Source organism: Macaca nemestrina, chromosome 9 (assembly GCF_043159975.1).
Source record: "Macaca nemestrina isolate mMacNem1 chromosome 9, mMacNem.hap1, whole genome shotgun sequence".
In the NCBI taxonomy this organism is placed as follows: domain Eukaryota; kingdom Metazoa; phylum Chordata; class Mammalia; order Primates; family Cercopithecidae; genus Macaca; species Macaca nemestrina.
In genome coordinates, this window is record NC_092133.1 from 114,310,048 (window position 1) to 114,329,358 (window position 19,311).

Below are 19,311 nucleotides of genomic sequence, written 5' to 3' on the forward strand. Positions count from 1 at the left end.
TGCTGGAGCCCCAGCCACAGGGGCTGCTGGCGTGCACTTGGAGAACCAGCTGACAGAGGGCCTGTGTTCTATTCCCCTCCCCTTCTCTGCTTCACTTGCCATGAATGAACAGAACATGAGTGGAAAAGAGTGATGCATTTGGGGTGGAAGATGCCATTGTCAAGAGCAGGGTTTCTGGCACCAGGTGGTGGAGAAGGAGAAAAGCCAGACATCTCTGGAGCAGTGGGGGGCTGGTCCGGGGAAGGGGAAGCGCAGAGGTGCTCAGCATCTGCCATTTGACCCCCACGGTGATCCAGGTTACCCTCAAATCCAGTGTTAGGAGGGAACGTTAAATAATGAACCCAGAGAAACGTTAAAAATAGCAGTGAAAAACTATGAAAATGGGGGAATAATCCTGAATCTGTTTCAAGGTCAGAATTTTGTTTTTGTTTTTACCAAAACTAAGCTCTCTCTTTTTTCTGTATTAAAAACAAACACCTAGATCCTTTCACACTGCACCTTTGCCTACATGGGGCCCCTTCACCTTTTTGGACTGTCTTGGATGACAGCCTAAGATCCAAGATGGGTTCTTTTTTTTACAGCAAAGTGAAAGGAAAGAAGACTCATTCATTTAACGAATATTTGTGAGGCAGCCTGTCAAGTTGCATTAGAATCTGGGCCAGGTAGTGAGATCAGTAAGATTCTACCCTTTTTGTCCTAAAGTTTGAAGTCAAAGGAGGCAACTTCAACATAAATGAAGATGTCAGTGATGGGCTGAGTGTTGAGAGTTTGCATCAGGGACAGTTCAGAGAACAGCTGCGTGGGGACAGGACCTATCTGGGTGAGCAGATTGTCCACAGGTAATTCAGAGTCATCAAAGGTCAAAGGTCTGTGAGCTGTGCTTGTTTAGGGATTCATTTTCAGTGTCTCTATAATAAGTTTTGAACTGATGGCTGTTAGGGTTGCCAAAAGACAACCTTACCTTCTTTATGAAATGGTATAATTTTATTGATCATTTCTACCACATCTGATAAACCTCGTGAACATATGATCTGAGCTAACTTCCTGATGCTGGCTGCAGCTTTGCTCAGTATCCAGGGAGTATTTGAGTGAGCTCAGAAACACAGAGCCCGGGCTGCTTAGTGGGTCCATGCAGTTGTTAATCTCCCGCAGAACCCAGCGGGGAGGTCGGTGTGGATGGTTTTTGTCTTAGATCCAGTGAGACAGGTAAATTCTATAGGAAGACTCTGGTTGCACTGTTGAATGTGGATTTTTTCTCTTTGAGTAATTTTTCTTATTTTGATGGAACATTTATTCAAAATGTAGCACCTCCTCTGTCCTTTATGAAGTTATAGTATGGGACAGTTCATTGTGACACACTTTTTAAGCTCTTTACTTTTTTTTTTTTTTTTTTGGAGATGGAGTCTTGCTCTGTTACCCAGGCTGGAGTGCAGTGGTGTGACCTCAGTTCACTGCAATCTCCACTTCCGGGTTCAAGTGATTCTCCTGCCTCAGCCTCCCGAGTAGCTGGGATTACAGGTGCCCACGACCACGCCTGGCTAATTTTTGTTTTTTTAATAGAAACGGGGTTTCACCATGTTGGCCAGGCTGGTCTCGAACTCCTGACCTCAGGTGATTCACCCACCTCGGCCTCCCAAAGTGCTGGGATTACAGGCGTGAGCCACCCTACCCAGCCTACACCTCTTTACTTTTTAACATGCCACCGTATCTTGTCTGACGTGAGATTATTCATTTAGAAACATTTTATTTGGTCTTCCAAATACATTAAAATGTCAGCCACAAAAGATAGCTTGGGGCCTTATAACTGAACCATTTACTTATAAGATTTCAAGTGTCAAGTTGGAATAATTTTCTGCAAAACGTAAGTAACTATTTTATGAATACGTATTTGTGATGAATGATTTCCTACACAAATGAAGAATCTGTTTTAATAAAAAATGGTAATTGGATACATTATTAGATACAATTTTTTTATTTCCCTATTTTCAGTTTCAATAGGGAAAATTTTAATTTTCCCTGTTATTTCCTTATTTTATTTCCCTATTTCAATGAATGAAATCATTCAATTATAAGCAACCCTAAGTCTCTTGAGGAAACTTGGGCATGATACATCTCTCTCTTCTCCCAAACTCAAACTAGCTTAAGCAAAACGTGGAATTTGTTGACATGAATAATAGGAAAATCCAAGGATGAGGCTGGCTGCAGATGGAACTTAAGAGTTTTTTGGGTATTGGCCTTATTCTCTCTTGGAGTTACAGGGGCCTGAGAGGTGGCCCCTGGAAGCTTTTCCAGCTTCAACCCAAAAAGAAAAAAGAGAGACCATCTTTCTTCTAGTGCTACTAAATCAAGTCTTGTGGAAGGAATCTCTTTGGCTGTGGACAGAGGAGTGGGTCTGTGCATGGTCTGTTTTTGCGGTGAGGGGTGGGTAGGGTATGGTTATAAGGAGAGAGGAAGAATTTCCAGATGAACAGAGTAGTATAATGCAGGCAAAAGCCATGTATGTCCACTGTAACACGCAAATATGATCCACACCTGTGCGCACACTTCAGCCCTGCATCAGCTGGAACACAGGCGGCAGGGCTGGAGCATGGAGAGGGAGGTGGCCCGACCAGCTGGGTCTACAGCTTGTCTGCTTCCTCCTGAGAACAGTCAGGTGAGCCTTGAAGTGATGGGCTAAGGTGCAGTGCTTCTCAAACTTGTTTTTGTTAATACCCAAATAACCAAGAGGACTGAAATCGTGATTGCAGGTGGGGGTAGGGGTGCCATAGGTAACTCCTGGCTCAGGTAAAGAATGGAAATAGTGGCCAGGCATGGTGACTCACGCCTGTAATCCCAGCACTTTGGGAGGCCAAGGCGGGCAGATCATGAGGTCAGGAGATCGAGACCATCCTGGCTAACACGGTGGTGAAACCCCGTCTCTACTAAAAATACAAAAAACTACTCGGGTGTGGTGGCAGGCACCTGCAGTCCCAGCTACTTGGGAGGCTGAGGCAGGAGAATGGTGTGAACCCGGGAGGCGGAGCTTGCAGTGAGCCGAGATCGCGCCATTGCACTCCAGCCTATGCGACAGAGCGAGTCTCCATCTCAAAAAAAAAAAAAAAAAAAAAAAGGAAATAGTAAGAATTTCTTCTTTCTATTATGATCTTTTGGAGGGGAGTCACTGAGCAGTGTGCCCAGAATTTTTCCTGTGTGACATTTTCAGGCTGTAGTGGGTGGAAAGATTTTGTAAATGTATCTTCTTGGTGAGAGGGTGTCCTCTGAATCTGCTGGTAGGTTGGAGTGTTTGCAGGGAAATATTCATCAAAGGGCTTGCTCCGTGAAGAACGTGACTTAGGATGATCTTTATTTTACACGCATTTCCATCATATGTAAGCAAAGTTAGGGTCTCAACATTCCCACCAGCACCTTCTTCATCCAACTCTCAAGCTTCTGTTTTGGCAAAGCGTTCGCTGTAGAAGCCTACACTTTGAGCCCATCCTTATTTTAGGTGAAATCATTTATTTCATCTATGTTTTTACTCTCTAGTGTGTCATCTCTTACTTTTTCACCTCTTGAAGATAAAAACCGATTCTGTCCTGAGTTTGGAAACCTTTCCTTGATAAGCCAGGGCCCATGTGCATAGAGCAAGCTTTTCAAATCACTTTACAGTTCCTTCCACACTTGTTGAAAGGGAGAGTTTAGAATACAAATCACTGTTCAGTAGCCAACTATATTACCAGCCCATCAATGCCCTGAGGGCACTGCATGGCAGACATTCTCCCACCGGTGCCTTCAGGTGCCCCGAGGCCTGGGCCTGAACTGGCCTTCCACCCTCTTGGCTGGAGATGTGGCTCCATCTGGCTTCACCTTCAGTGCCTCCTAACCCATCAGTAATACTCAGTAAAGAATTGAGCAAAACTTACTGAGAAAACAAAACCTCTTTGTGAGTTTTTATGGCTTCAACGTGTCCTGAGCTATCTTTAAAAGTAGAGCAACTTGGGTCGGACATGGTGGCTCACACCTGTAATCCCAGCACTTCGGGAGGCCGAGGCAGGTGGATCATCTGAGGTCAGGAGTTGAAGACCAGCCTGGCCAACATGGCGAAACCCTGTCTCTACTAAAAAATACAAAAATTATCCAGGTGTGGTGGCGGCACCTGTAATCCCAGCTACTCGGGGGGAGAATTGCTTGAACCCGGGGAGGCAGAGGTTGCAGTGAGCCAAGACTGCGCCACTGCATTCCAGCCTGGGTGACAGAGCGAGACTCCGTCTCAAAAAACAAAACACAAACAGACAAAAAGAGCTGCTCATGGTGATGCATACCAGTAGTTCCAGCTACTTGGGAGGCTGAGCCAAGAGGACTGCTTGAGCCCAGGAGTTGGAGGCTTCAGTGAGCTATGATCACACACTGCACTCTAGCCTGGGCAACAGAGCAAGACCCTGTCTCTAAAAAAATAAAAAATAAAATAGAGCAACCAAACAGCAGTTCAGTTATCAAAATCTATTCATGTATTCAGCTATTAGACAAAGACAAGGACCGAGTTAGATCCAGCCTGTGGACCAGTTGTTCAGATTTGTCTCTGAGCACACTGAAATACAGTTTTATAGTGTCATTCGATGAGGGTGCTTTATGCAGCCCGGCTGGCTCCTTTTTGCTGGAAACAGGTGTAGTCACAGCCGGAGGGAGATTCACCAGTTGTGTAGAGTTTTTCCATTCATCTTGATTCTGAAAAGAGCTGGGAGACAGTGTCAAGCAATTGTTACTTTCTTTGTATGTGTCTGCTAAGGTATACCTTCCTAAGGTCTATACCTTATACCTAAGGTCTAGCGCCTAGACTTCTTTTTATGTACAAAATGTGTGATTTATTTTCCTTAAAAATTTGCTTCTTTTTTTTTTCCTGGAGTCATATGACTCATGCAGCGGGGTTTTATTTTTTATTTTATTTTTTTTTTTTGAGAGGGAGTCTCGTTCTGTTGCCCAGGCTGAAGTGCAGTGGTATGATCTTGGCTCACTACAACCTCTGCCTTCTGGGTTCAAGCAATTCTCCCACCTCAGTCTCCTGAGTAGCTGAGATTACAGGTACCCGCCACCATGCCTGGCTAATTTTTGTATTTTAGTAGAGACGGGGTTTCACCGTGTTGGTCAGGCTGGTCTCAAACTCTTGACCTCAGGTGATCCACCCACCTCAGCCTCCCAAAGTGCTGGGATTACAGGCGTGAGCCACCACGCCCGACCTATTTTTTAAATTTTTTAAAATTTCAACAACTTTAGGGGTACAAATGGTTTTTGGTTACATGGATGAATTGTATAGTGGTGAAGTTGGGGCTCTTAGTGTACCCCTCTTTTAGTGTACCTGCCACCTGAATAGTATACATTATACCCAATAGGTAATTTTTCATCCCTCACTCCCACTACCCCTTCTCATAGGAGACATCAAGGTGAGTCAGCCTTCAAAATTACCAATTAGTGTTTTAAGTAAGCAGCTGGTACGTTTGATACTTTCTGGCGTGGCTGCTGCTTTCAGCTGCTGAAGCCCTAGTGTTCGTGGTGCCACGTCTTCATTCCTAGTTTGTTGTTATTGCTTTGGGACCCGGGGGTCTCTCTTGACCTCTAGCAGAAATTGTTCTCCAAGGCCCTGGAACCCCAGTTCACTAGAATTGCCGAATTTCTAACCTCAGGAGTACCGTGCGTATTGCGAGGCATGCAACACAGAGGAGTGCTCAACACTGCAGAGAGAGAGAACGCAGGCCTCTCCCTTCCTCTAGATGCCTTTCCTTTGGAATTCACAGTTTCCTTATAATTCTGTCCCTCGGGCTGTTTAGGTCCAATGGCTTAAAGCTTATGAATCTCTCACCTTGAGCTTTCCTATAAATTCCAAGTTCTTCCTTAGTTTTCCTTTTCCGCTTTGGTTATATTAAGAGAACATTAAATTGTATTTTGGGGCCAGGCACGGTGGCTCACACACTTTGGGAGGCCGAGGTGGAAGGATTGCTTGAGGTTAGGAGTTGGGGACCAGCCTGGCCAACATAGCAAAACCCTGTCTCTACTAAAAATACAAAAATTAGCGGGATATGATGGCACACACCTGTAATCCCAGCTACTGGGGAGGCTGAGGCAGGAGAATCGCTTGAATCCGGGAGGTGGAGGTTGCAATGAGCCAAGATCATGCCACTGAACTCCAGCCTGGGTGACAGAGTAAACTCGATCTCAGAAAAAAAGAAAAATTGTATTTTGGGAAATGCTTGTAATGTAACTGTGCTCACAATAAATGCATCAATTGATTTTTTTAAGAGACAGAGTTGCACTCAGTCATCCAGGTTGGAGTGCAGTGGTGCGATCCTAGCTCATTGCAGCCTCCAACTCCTGAGCTCAAGCCATCCTCCTGCTTCAGCTTGGACTATAGGCAAGTGCCACCAGGCCTGGCTAATTTCAGAAAATACTTTTTTTTTTTTTTTTTTTGGGTAGAGACAGTGTCTTGCTCTGTTGCCCAGGCTGTTTCAAAGTCCTAACTAACCTCAAGTAATCCTCCGGCCTCAGCTTCCCAAAGCACTACCCTGCCAATATCAATTTTTGTTATTCCTGTCTTTGTTTACATCTTCTTACTTCATTGGTTCATCACAATTCTGGGTGGGGGGGCTGTCTATGGGATGTGAGAGGTCACTGGGCTCCTTAGCCCATCATAGGATCTAGAAGCTGGAATTGCAATTTTATCTATCTGTCTGTCTGTCTGTCCGTCTGTCCGTCCATCCATCCATCTATCTATCTCAATAACTATGTCTTAGGCCAAAACACTCCATCTTTTAGGCTTGCCTCTAAAATGAGGATAATGATCTAATGAAGAAAGAAGATTTGGTTGATGTTGGTAAGAACTTTCATAGGCCAAGCGCGTATTATTTTTCCACTCTTTTGGTAGTAACTATTAGTATGCTGGCTTTTCCCACATTTGAATAAGGCATTCCTATTTAAGAAGGTGCTTTGAAAGACCTTTTTTCGGGAGAAGGAAAGGGCTGGCACATGCAGGTGTCTTGTGTGTGTGCGGTTGTGATGCACGTAGCGGCTTGGCTCTGGAGCGCAGTGAGGTCCGGCACCCCCCCCCCCCGCCCGGCTCTCCAGGGGCAGCTTAGTCCTGCTGGGTGCTCAGGTGTCTCCTCTCTCCCACTTTTCCAGGTATCTCTAGGAACTTACTGCCCTTTCAACACGAAGCTTAAATTTTTTATTTGAAGAACCAGCCAATGACAACGTATTTGGTGATGTCTTCACAGCTGAAATCTTTGCTATGTATATGTGCCTGTTAAGGGGTAGGAGGGAGAAATCTTCTAGATTGTTTTCTTTTTTCCTTTGTCTTCCCTCACCTTTGCTCCTCTCCCCCACCCCCCACCGCCAAAGAAATACACAAAACAGAGGTCCTATGGTGTCATGCTTGAGAATATGGATTCGGGCCACCCTGCCTGGTTTGAATCCTGACTTGGCTCTAACACCTGGGCAAGTTGGTAAACTGTTCTGAGTCTCAGTTTCCTGATCTGTAAAATGGGGATGAAGACAGTTCTTACCTCGCAGGATTCTGATGAGGGTTAGGTGAGTTAACATATGGAAAACACTCGGAGTGCCTGCCATTAACCCATTTATGCCTGAGGTTGCAATATTTTTGTGTGAAAAATCAGACCTCGGTGATGACCTTGAGCAGTGGGATATAAATAACTCCCACAAGCTTAGCGTTCCAATAATGGAACACCAGGCATATGTGGTTAAGGACTATGTCAGTGTCAGTGACCATGAGACAAAAACCATATGGGTCATAGCTATTTGGGAGTAATTGTTAGGAAAAAGAATTTTAGAATGGAGCATACTGGAATACTAGTGTTTCCATATTTTTACAGTAATAGGAACAAAGGCCCTGCTGGGCACAGCAGCTCACGCCTGTAATTCCAACACCTTGGGAGGCTGAGGCAGGAGGATTCCTTGAGCCCAGGAGTTTGAAAGCAATCTGGGCAACATAGGGAGATACTGCCCTTATATTAAAAAACATATATATATATATCATATATAAATATAAATATTTATATGTATTTTTATATATATACATAACAAAAAATCCCCAAAGTCCTAGTCACCATTATGGGTGAAAAGGATCAGCTCTAATTTAAGAAAACACCTAAAGCAGCCTCCCTCAAGGTTCAGAGAAAGTAGAATGTTATTGTATTCGGTGTCTAGCAGGAAAAATAATCATCACAGATCTCTCCTGAACATTTGGTTTATGTCAAACACTATACTGAGTGCTTGACACTGATGATCTCATTTCAGGCTCTTATGAGTTTGTTCCTGTACTTGTTTTGCAGAAGAAGAAAGAGGTTTGGAGAGATTAAACTTGCCCAAGTTAGGAAGTGGCTGAATGCAATGGGATTCCTGAGCTCACCTGCTCATATGGGGTGGAATGTTCTGCCTCCATCCTTCTGCTGAGCAGAACCAGGGAGAGAATTCATCGGCTTTGTCATGATAATCACGTCATCTCTTATGGTTGTTAGTGAATCTAGTAATGCATTTCCTTTAAAAGGCAGTTTTCATGTTGATGAACCTCTACTTGCCTCTACTTGTAAGCCAGAATGCCAAAAACAAGAAACCAAGTTCTCAATTCTTTGTTTTCTACAATTTGATGAAGGTTTCTGGCATGAGAACCTTTTTTTTGTAGCTGTAAAGCAACTGAGGTTCTTCCCTTGAGATTGACAGCATCTTAGCTGAGTGAGCTGCGGCAGGGATTCCCCTGTTTCTTGTGTTTCCAGTTACTTATTGGCTGATCCAACTTCCGGCTGGGTGCTAATTTCATTCCAGGAAGGGGACGAGAGCTGAGCAGCTCATCTGTTTTCCTTAGCGTGCTCCTCAGTTTTTTGAAAGGGTGATTTTGAGCTTATTTTTCTTCTTGTTTGTAGACAACAGTGGTGAGATAATTCGAGTGTCTACCTATAACAGAGTGTGACAGCGATTCCGTAATCTTTTCTATCCAGCATCTGGTGGCCAGGGGTAGATGGGGGCTTTGTTGTCCTTGGAAACCTGGAAGGAACTATTAGTCATGTCTTAATCCTGAGCCATAAATTTACACTCGTTTGAGAGATAAGCAAATTTGGTAGAAAGACTGAGTCAAAAATCTTTGTCTTGATCTCTGAGACATGATTAGTGGACAAACTAAATCATAGATTATTTATTATTTTGGTCAGAGAAACTGGAGCGTCGCCAATAAAGGAATCTTTAAAAATTATTTATTATCCCACACCCTTTAAATTGTTCATTATTGGTCATTTAGACCCCGAATACTGTTACAGATTGAAAAGTAAAAGAAAAAAATATCTTTCTACTATAGAACATTGCAATTTTATTTAATGGGAAAAATATCCTTTTATTCTTTTTACTCTTCTAGAAGAAAATGTTCCACTGAATAATTGATGCTTCTAAAATGAAGCTTTGCATTTTATGATACTAGAATAGCTTTCATTATCTGAATGAATGAATGTTAGCCCTGAATATTAACTATTTTCATATAAAAAACATTTGAACATAAGAAAAATCAGCCAACTTGATTGTTCTCAGGTAAAGTTCAGACCATGAATTATACAGAACCACAGATAATTGCAGATGATGGAACTAATCACAATATGCAAATCAGCAATGATTAACAACCATATGCAGGTTTTCTCATGGTTGTGTTCAAATGAAATAGGATATTAAACTAGAAACTTAATTATGTAATTCAGGATGAAAAATACTTTATTATGCTTTCACATTTTTTAAAAGAATTGAGACAAATGTAGTCATTTGTGATTTTGTAATCTTTGTTTTAATTTTGTATAAATTAAAATATAAAATGCATTATTTTTGATGATAGAGGTGAAAGAAAAACATAGCACCTTCTAGTAGTACATATTCTGGATCTGATTTTCTGCTTTCAAAATGTATGCTTGGTTCTAAATGATATAACTAGCCTCCATATTACTGATTTATACTTCTAAAACTTCTTTCTGAAGATTCAACAGCAGTTCCTTGTTTTCCGAGGATAATGAGCACCAGAAAAAAAGGCCATTTAAGGTCAATCCACTTAAATGGGGACCAACATTTCATAACACAATGAAAGAAAGCTTTGGGACTTTATCGTGAAAAAAAAATTAATTAAAATTATGAAAATAAGTTTATTTTAGCATATATTTATCAAAATTTAGGTGATCATTGTGACTCTGGCTAGCTCTTAGAATGAGCACTGCAAAAGTCAAGTGTTGATTATTTTGAAAGGAGTAAATTTTTTGCATAAAATTAGATGATTCTACATTTTGGCACTTTTTATATCACAATTGACATTTACATCACAGCATAAAGATGACCAGTGTTACAAAGGTATTCAAGATCTTGGTCATTTTCCTTTGGAGCCTTTTAGATTCTTGAATACTAAAATCACTCTAGAAAGTTCTATCTTGTCACCAACGTTAAATTTTTCTCTTAAGTGACTCCTAATTAAACTGCTCAGTCCCTGCTTGCCATTGGTTTACCTGTTATTGCGGAAATTCTCTAATGCCGTTTTGATTAGCCTCATGAAATTCCGTATTTGGGGGAAAGTTTTGCAATGCTACTCTGCAGTGGCCATACATCTGTGGGAGGTATGAGACAGTCACTAACAGACAGGATTAGGGATAGAGGCTGACTTTGAACAAGGATGGATTTTTAAGAGGGACTCAGGTCAAAAAATGGCTATTAGGAAATATTTTAGTATTTTGAAGGTGTGCTTCCCTGAACAAGCCCATTATTTGTAGGGATTTGGGTCATGAATACTCCGATAACAAGGACTCCCCGACCTATGTGTATGAATGCGTTGCAGTATGCAGTATGAAAAAGAGACTCAGCCAGGTGCGGTGGCTCACGCCTATAATCCCAGCACTTTGGGAGGCCAAGATGGGCAGATCACGAGGTCAGGAGTTCGCGACCAGTCGGGCCAATATAGTGAAACCCCGTCTCTACTAAAAATACAAAAAATTAGTCGGGTGTGTTGGTGTGCACCTGTAATCCCCAGTACTCGGGAGGCTGAGGCAGGGGAATCACGTGAACCTGGGAGGCAGAGGTGCAGAGACCCGAGATTGCGCCATTGCATTCCAGCCTGGGAGATAGTACGAGACTCCTCCGTCTCAAAAAAAAAGAAAACAAAGAAAAAGAGACTCATGAGTCGGGGAGATACCAGTTCTAGCCTCAGTTCTGCCAGTGGGTAGCTGTATAATCATGGATGAATCACTTCCTTTCGGCATAAATTTACTTATCTGTGAAAAGGAAAGGTTGAGCTAAGGTCCCTTCTACTCATTCTGTGATTCTAAGTTGGATATTTTGAGTTGGGGAAGAGCTGTATCACTGTTGGCATAATTCCCAGAGCTTAGCAAATATCAACAACTCCTTCTTTTAGTTTATTTGCACTGTACATATATATGCATTTTGTGATTTCAGTAGCTTCATCCATATATAATTATGCTCTTGGTACAGTTGTAACAGCACTTTGGTACAATTTAAAATTCTGCTGTTTTCACTAGTCTTAACTCATAAGTGTTTGCATATGTATTGTAAACTTAACATTTTTCTCTGTTTTCACTTTTACCTTTCCTAATAGCTGATAACCCATTGAGTAAATGTATTTTAATAAGTGTATTAAAACATATACTTAAAACATATTTAAATATATTAAAACATACTGATACACATCTTGACCACTGGGCAACTGAGCATCTCCATACTTCAGAGAATTTTTAATGTTTTTTTGGACCGTGTTACCCTAGACATTTTTGTAGATAGACAATTTTTTAAAAAGAGCTCCTCACACTTGTTGCTCGGTTCTATGTGCATTTCAGTGCACAAATGACTTTTGCCGCTACTGTAAACAGGAAGAAACAAACTAAGGCAAAGAGCCCAGCTAAGTGAAACAGAGAGGAACAAAAGAAAATTAGAAGAACTTGGCTTTTGCTGCTGCCAAGCTGGGCAAATAGCGATCCTGGGGAGCCTGGTGTTAAATAACAAAGGAAGCAGGGAATGGGGCAGAAATCCCAGTGAGATCTGAACGGCATCTTCAGATGCTTGGCTGCCCCTGCCACACTCTAGGGAGCATCTGATCACCTGGGAAGGCTGGTGACCTTTGGCTTCTGACGTTGCACTGGTCAGACCAGCCGTCTCCAGAGAACTAAACCATCAATCATCCCCTGAGGGGAGACAGTTGGGTTCACAGCCTCACCGCCTCGAACCATCCACAAACTGAATTAGCTAATGCCACGTTATTAGACATTTCTGCACTTTTCATTTATATTCAGAAGCTTGGAAATTTTCAATATGTCCTTGGGGGAAAATAGTTTGTTCAACCATTATAATTAGATTTGCTACCTCTTATCTAGATAAAGGAAGCGTAATTGACACTTTCCCCTTCTACCGGGGAAAGTGCCATTGCTGCTTCTGCAATGTATGGGTGAACTATTTGCAATGCTTGTTTCTCATGGCTTACCCCAGGACTAAGGCAGTTATTGGGCAAGAAAGGGAACTATCCATTGCTGAAACTGGGAGTAACTTGTGATAACCAAAATGAGTCACTGAGGCAAAAGTCTCAGTCGATCAGTTTATTAAGCCATCTTAAGGGCACATCCAGGGGAAAAAAATGCCATAGACGCATCTGTGGCTGTTATTCCAAACAAGTTTTCAGGTGGTTTAGCATTTATATCTTTTCTTAAAGGGGAAGGCATTGTAGAAAAAGGGGCAGGTAGGTGGTAAAGCAAATTTTACTGGTTTGTTTGTGTGTTTGTTTTTTATTGAGACAGAGTCTCAACTCTGTCACTGAGACTGGAGTGCGGTGGCATGATCTTGGCTAACTGCAACCTCCCTTCCCAGATTGAAGCAATCTTCCTGCCTCAGCACAAGTGTGCCCTATCACGGCTGGCTAATTTTTGTATTTTTGGTGGAGACGGGGGTTTTGCCGTGTTGGCAAGGCTGGTCTGAAACTGCTGACCTCAGGTGATCCACCCGCTTCAACCTCCCAAAGTGTTGGGATTACAGGCCTGAACCACCTCACCTGGCCAAACTTTACATTTTTGGGAGACTTTATTTGGTGCCCAGTAAATCTACATTTTGCATAAGGTAAGGTGAATGTTTGAAGAGAAAAAAGGGAAAAAAGGAAGATTCAATTATGCAGAGTTTCTGGGTAGGTGGAGGAATGATTATTCTGGTGTTGTCTTTGTTCTGTACCAGGGAAGATAAGCTTTAATTGACATTATCGGTGTGGAATCGAATAGACTTTACTTTTAAGAGCTAGACTTAGATGGTAAACATAAAGTTACAATTGGCATGTCCTTGTTTATGGGAGGGCAGCAGAAAGTTTACTTACCCATGGGGGCAGTCCTGAGACCTTCTACTCTGGATAATGCTAGTAACAGCTCTTCATTTGAAAGAGGATGTTGCACGACTCAGCCTCCAGGCTTAATCTTTTATTTTGCATAAGGAGTTTGGGGGTCTTGAGATTTTTTAAATTTTCTTTTACACTTGGTTTGCAATAAGTAATGGCAAAGTCTGGTTAAAGTGGATTCAATCAAAACAATTTTAGTCGTGATTTAAATTACCAAGTAGGAAAAATCCAGAGGATTCTAGAAATTGTGTGTCAGTTTCAAATCCTACTGTGCTAGGTCATATGGAAGTGAGGAATATTGATAAAGTAAGAGGCAGTTCGGTATTTCTAGAGGTTAAATGCAAACCAATTCATTCCATTTCATTTAAGTATATGTTTCTTGGCTTTGGAAATCATATCCTATGATATTTAAAACTTTTCTCCCCCAGATTCTGGCTACATTGGAGATTGGCTGCTTTCTAAAACTGAAGGAGAAGCCCATGAAGAGACAGTGGATTCTTATTGAGTTTTGGCTAGCAAAAGAAAAGATAATTATTGATGATTTCGGAATATGTTTGCAGCACCATGTGGAGTTCAGCTGCAGTAGCAGCAAAGACAAAACTGAGAGTTTTAGACATTTTCTCTTGTAATAACAACTGGTACCATTCTCATTTCATTGTGTGAGATGGATTTTTTAAAAACAAAACTTTAAATGTTCTTCTTAAATAAGCTTTTCCGGGTAGGTCTACCTGAGGGTTAAGGTGTTACCATCAAAGCAGTTGACTCCTTTCCTTAGACCACGTTCCTGGGCCTGATTCCCAGCTTGTTCTGTGTGACAGCCTCACATTTATAGGGATTATGGAAGAATTTCCGAGATAGAGGTTACAGGAAGACCTCTAAAGTGTAGGAACTCATTTTAATCACAGGTTCCTTGCTTGTCCATTCTGAAAGTATCAGTTTGTTTTTTCTCTCTACTTCAAGTTGCTCTGCCTAATGATTGGATTTATAGTAAAAAATAAACCATACTTAAATTCATATTGATCTACTTTGTTAGGCAAATTGGTCCTAGGGCCAATGGGTGGAGGATATAAAGAAACAGATTTGGATTCTATATTAGGAGGATTTTTTGAACATCTGACTGACTAATGAATGGGTTGCCTGGCCTGGAGGAAGCTCTCCATTGATGGAGATATTTCTATTGTAAACCAAAAATAAAATTCTAAGCCAAGTGACTGAATGGAACATGCTCTCAGCCTAGGGACCCAATGAAACCTGAAAAATTAGTTCACATCATGATGGGAAGGGAGGGGTCAGGCACGCCTCACTATACTCTCCTCCCTTTGGAGTTAAGGCAAACAACTGACCAGCATTAACTTTTCAAAAGAAGACATACACTTGGCCAACAAGCATGTAAAAAAAAAAAATGCTCAGCATCACTAATCAATAGAGAAATGCAAATCAAAACCACAATGAGACCATTTCACACCAGTCAGAATGGCTACTATTAAAAAGTCAGAAAGTAACAGATGCTGGCGAGGTTGCGGAAAAAAGGGAATGCTTATACACTGTTGGTGGGAGTGTAAATTAGTTCATTGTGGACAGCAGTGTGGCAATTCCTTAAAGAACTTAAAGCAGAATTACCATTTGACCCAGCAATCCCATTCCTGGCCATAGACCCAAAAGTGTATAAATTGTTCTGCCATAAGGGCACATGTACACATATGTTCATCACAACACCATTCCCAATAGCAAGACATGGAATCAGCCTAAATGCCCATCAATGGTAGTAGACTGGATAAAGAAAATGTGGTGCATGTATACTATGGAATACTACACAGACATAAGATAGGACGAGATCATGTCCTTTGCAGCAACATGGATAGAGCTGGAGGCCATTATCTTTAGCAAACTAACACAGGAACAGAAAACCAAATACTGCATGTTCTCAGGCATAAGTGGAAGCTAAACAGTGGGAACACCTGGATACTAGGAGGGGAACACGAGACACTGGGGCCTACTTAAGAGTGGAGGCTTGGGGGAGAGAAAAGATCAGAAAAAATGCTCATTGGGTACTATGCATACTACCTGGATAATGAAATATCTGTACACCAAACCCCTGCAACATGCAGTTTTACCTACATAATAAACCCGCACATGTAATACCCCTGAACCTAAAATAAAAGTTAAAAAAAATAAAGATCCTAAGACTGACATAACGGTAAGATACCAAATTCCAATCTGACTCTAGTGTAGCATCATATGGCCGATAGCAGGCACTGAAAACAAATCAGAGTATTTTATCCCTTTGACATATCTTGAAATAGCTTTGTAAAGCTGTTTCTTTTGGGAGAGATTTACATTCCATAGAGAATCGCTTTCCCTTTCCAGGTCTTTTCCTGATACTGAAGAGATTGGCTGAGAGTCTAGCACCTTTTAATGGTCCGAATAGGAAACATTCGCCATCTATTGCCTTTGGGGGCAGCCATCTATGAGACTATGAGACTTCACCTACGTAAGAACCTTTGTCTCGAATGACGTAAACCCGGGAGGCGGAGCTTGCAGTGAGCTGAGATCGCGCCACTGCACTCCAGCCTGGGCGACAGAGCGAGACTCCGTCTCAAACAAAAACAAAAACAAAAAAACAAAAAAAAACCTTTGTCTCCACAACCCCCATATTAACCCAAACACTCCTTTATATCTATTCCAGGTCTTTAGATAATAACTTAACTCTTTCAACCAATTTCCAGACAGAAAATCTTTGAATCCACCTATGATCTGTAAGCCCCCGCCGCCACAGTTGTCCCACCTTTCTGGATCGAACCAGTGTGTACCTCACACATACTGATTGGTGTCTTCTGTCTCTGTAAAGCATATAAAACCAAGCTGTAACCCAACCACCTTGGACGCATGTTCTCAGGACCTCTTGAGGCTGAGTCACAGGTCATGGTCCATAACCTTGGCAAAATAAACTTCTGAATTGACTGAGACCTGTCTCAGATACTTTTTCGGTTCATGCTATAGAAACTCTGTGTTTGTCTGACAAGGATGTTGCTGCAGAAGAGCCTCCCTGAACTGGGGTGGGTCGAACTAAATCTTCCTAGGTCCATTTTAGCCAAAAGGAATTCTACAACTTCTCTATTGATGGCCCAAAGGAAGCATAGTTTTGTGAGTTTTTGGGGGGGTGGGGTTTGGCTTTTTGTTTTCACACGTTAAAAAAATTATGCAAAGATGTTCACTCAATTATTGCACTTGTAATTTCTGGTGCTTCTGTCATGATTTGGGGTGACTTTCATGAAAAGCTTATTCTCAAGCATATTTCCTGACCAGTGTGCCATGAGGTTAAAGAGGCTATTCAGAGTGAGGATGATTTTGCGCTTCCATGGTGAAGTGCAACGCAGCGGGTTTCTCTGGTGCAAGGTGGGGGAGCCCAGAGTGCATGGAGAGTGAGGGTCTGGCACAGGCTGTGTTTGGATCCCAGGGAACCTCTTAAGTGCAGGTGAATCGGGGTAAATGATAATGAAAATCTGCCTGAGGGAAAAGATGTGATCAAAGTATGTGCAAAGCAAGTGTGTGTGTTTTGCTAGGTTGGGAGAAGATTGCTATAAGTTGATTATGAAAAGCCTGTGTAAACCAGAAATAAAATTCTAAGCGCCTCAGTCATTTGAATGAACCAGCCTCTTGGCCAAGGCCATTCCAAAATTAGCCTGAATAACTATTTCAGGCCATGATGGGCAGGGGGAATCAGACATGCCTCATGATACCCTCTTCCCTTTTGGAATTCAGACCCAGCTGACCAGCATTAAGATCAACACAGACCTTAAAACTGATAGAACAGACTCTTTAAGTCTAATAAGAAATATTTACAATCAGTTTTCTGAAGCCTGAAGCCTGTGACCTGGAGGCTTCATCTGCATACTAACACTGTGGTCTCCACAACCCCTTATCTTAACCAGACATCCCTTCCTATTGATTCTAAGTCTTTAGAGAGTAAGTGAACTCTGTCAGCCAATTTCCAATAAGAAAATCTTTGACTCTATCTATGACCTGGAAACCCTCACCCCCACTCCCAGCTTCCAGTTGTCCCACCTTTCTGTACCAAACCATTGTACATCTTACAGGTATTGATTGAAGTCTTATGCCTTTCTCAAATCCATAAAGTCAAGTTGTAGCCCAATCACCTTGAGCACATGTTCTCAGGATCCCCTGAGCCTTTGTCGTGGGCCCTTGGCCTCTCATATTTGGCTGAGAATAAATCTCTTCAAATGTTACAGAGTCTGACTCTTTTTATCACCACCTGACTTAGAATCTTAGCACCATCTTTGGACCCACGTGCTCTGCTACCTATGAGTCCTTAGTTTCTGCCTCCCTTGGCCAAGTCTCCCCATTAACCATTCTATGAGGACAGGTGAATAGTGATTAAACATGAGGTGAAGCACAGTGTTTTTTGAGAACATCTGAATATCCTATGACCATTCCTGTAGCTAACATACACTTGAACCTAGAAAAGCCTATTTGAATTGTGACAGAATGTGTATACTCCTCTTTCCTCACCAAGCCCGTCTAATTCCAGGAAGAAGTGTTTCTCCTTCTTCCTTCTAAATGCAACATCATTTTTCCCTTTGCATGTTTCATTGGTTTGGTTCCTTTTATTAATTATGTGTGTAAAGGGTATCTCCTCACTGATCACTAGACAATAAGCTCCTGGAGCAAAAGGATTTCTTTCTGTTTTGGTTGCTACTTTATACCGGGAACCTAGAGCAGTGTCTGGAACTTAGTAGATCCTTGACAAATATTTACTTAATGAGATAACAAATGCATCTCTCTGGCTAAACTGAAAGCTTCTTGGGGACAGGAGGAGTCTCTTCGTCTGTCACTTCATCGATGGGCTGACACAGCAGCTGCCCTTTCCCCTAGCTAAGGGACTGTGGACTGAGATACCTACACGTGGGAACCTCTCTCAAAAGGGCTGAGGAGGGCGTGTGTTGTTGGAGGGGGTGTGACTAGAGGTTAAGATCTGCCAACATGCTGCTTAAGGTGTAGAAGATTCTTTCCAAGATGCATACAAATGAGATTTGGAAGAGATGCAAAGCCCAGAGCCAGCGTGGGTGTCCATGCTAGGACCTTTGACTAGCCAGGATCACCAGCCCCTCCCAGGAAACTGTCTGATGGGCCGAGGGAGGGGGGACAGGAAGGGCGTGTGCTGGGTGTCACAACGGAGCCTTCCCTTCAAGACAGGTCTGAGAGGAAGTGTGTGGTAAGTCACACGGAGGCAGAAGGTCTGTTCCTGATCAGGGTTAAGGTGCCCTTTTGGTCTCCCTTCCAAGCCTGTGTAAGAAGCCCTGCATCTGTTGAAATAAACAAATGAGACAAGGAAGCGCAGAGGCAGCAAGCCTTACTGCAATGTGCCTAGTGTGGTTTGCAGCAAGGAGGAAGTCCGACTGGTGGGAGCATCCAGCTGAGCTCTGATGATCTGATACCATCTTTGAGTAACTGCTGCCCGGAGGGAATGTTTTACTTTTTGGCTGCTTTTCTGATGTGATCATTAGGAAAGAGGTAGGCACACTTTTCCCCAACTTCTATGCTAAGCTTCTTTGTCTGGAAAGGAAATTTTAGGTGCAAGGACTTAAAGTTGCCTTCTTGTGAGCTGATACTTTTGAGACAGTCAGGAGGATGTTAATTTAATGAAATCATGAACTTATGCTTCTTATCTCCTCCTCCTCCTCCTCCTCATTCTTCTCTCTCTCTCAACATGCACACACACACACACACACACACCATTCCATCTTTAGAAGTCATCATGCCTTTGCATGTCATGCTTTGTGCTGTGGTGGCTGGAGACTCTCCATCACCAGCTGTTCCTTAGGCTGTCATTCTGTGTGACATCCTTGCTGTTGACTTCTCATCCCTCCTCACCTGCATGTGCCCTAGATCTCACTTTCCTGTCCATCCTCTTT

The 19,311-nt window shown here is 42.3% G+C and overlaps 1 protein-coding gene across 4 annotated transcripts in view; it reads left to right on the plus strand.

The window, feature by feature from the left end:
• The window catches only part of LOC105480065 (supervillin), a 272,318-nt gene that overhangs the window by 33,358 nt on the left and 219,649 nt on the right, over positions 1–19,311 (plus strand). For 2 of the 4 annotated variants that reach the window (XM_071070292.1, XM_071070294.1), the window contains exon 1: positions 18,672–18,910. The exons of the other annotated variants lie outside the window; for them this stretch is intronic. The gene's annotated coding sequence lies outside the window, so the exon portion shown is untranslated. Of the gene's footprint in view, positions 1–18,671; positions 18,911–19,311 lie in introns of those variants that run through there. 4 annotated transcript variants of the gene reach the window in all.